General features: G+C 44.2%; 1 protein-coding gene across 1 annotated transcript in view; it reads right to left on the reverse strand.

Annotated features, from left to right (window-relative positions):
* The window catches only part of NLRP11 (NLR family, pyrin domain containing 11), a 19,253-nt gene that overhangs the window by 8,270 nt on the left and 10,280 nt on the right, over positions 1 to 703 (reverse strand). The gene's annotated exons all lie outside the window — the stretch shown is intronic.

Raw genomic sequence — 703 nt, forward strand, 5'->3', positions numbered from 1 at the left:
CTCACCTTCCAAGCCATAGAATTGGAAGCGTGATGACTCCATTCCCCTGACGGTGAAAGGCAAGTTGAGAAAAGCTACATAGACTGTGGCCAACACAATAAGTTGCCCATTGGGAGTAACAACTCAGGTCTGCCTGACTCTGAACACCATGCTTTCAGCCATTATACTTCCCCTCATTATATGTGTGGGGTGTTTTTTTTCATTGATTTATTGCTAATCCTCACCTGAGGATGTTTTTTCATTGAGTTTTCAGAAGTAGAAGGGAGGGAATGGAATGGAGGGGAAAGGAGAGAGAGGGGAGCATCATTGTAAGAGAGGAATGGATTGGTTGCCTCTCCCACCTGCAACCCAGGTAGGTGCCCTTGACAGGGAATAGAACCTGAGACCCTTTGGTGTCGGGGCAACACTCTAACCACTGAGGCATGCCATCCTGGGCTTAATTGGTTTTTAGAGAGAAAGAGAGTAAGGAAGAGTGAGAGAGAGGAAGTCAGAGAGAGAGGAAGGAAAGAGAGAAGGAAAGAAAGGGAGAGAGAGAAGAGAGAGAGAGGAAGGAAAGAGAGAGAGAGAGAGAAGGGAGAGGAAGGGAGAGTGAAAGAGGAAGAGAGAGAGAAACATCAATTTGTTTCACATATACTTTCATTGGTTGTCTTTTTAAACGTTGGACTCAGCCTCAGATTTCCTTTTTTTTTTTTTTTTTTTTTTT

The sequence above is a fragment of the Myotis davidii genome, unplaced genomic scaffold, assembly GCF_000327345.1.
Source record: "Myotis davidii unplaced genomic scaffold, ASM32734v1 scaffold1765, whole genome shotgun sequence".
Lineage (NCBI taxonomy): Eukaryota > Metazoa > Chordata > Mammalia > Chiroptera > Vespertilionidae > Myotis > Myotis davidii.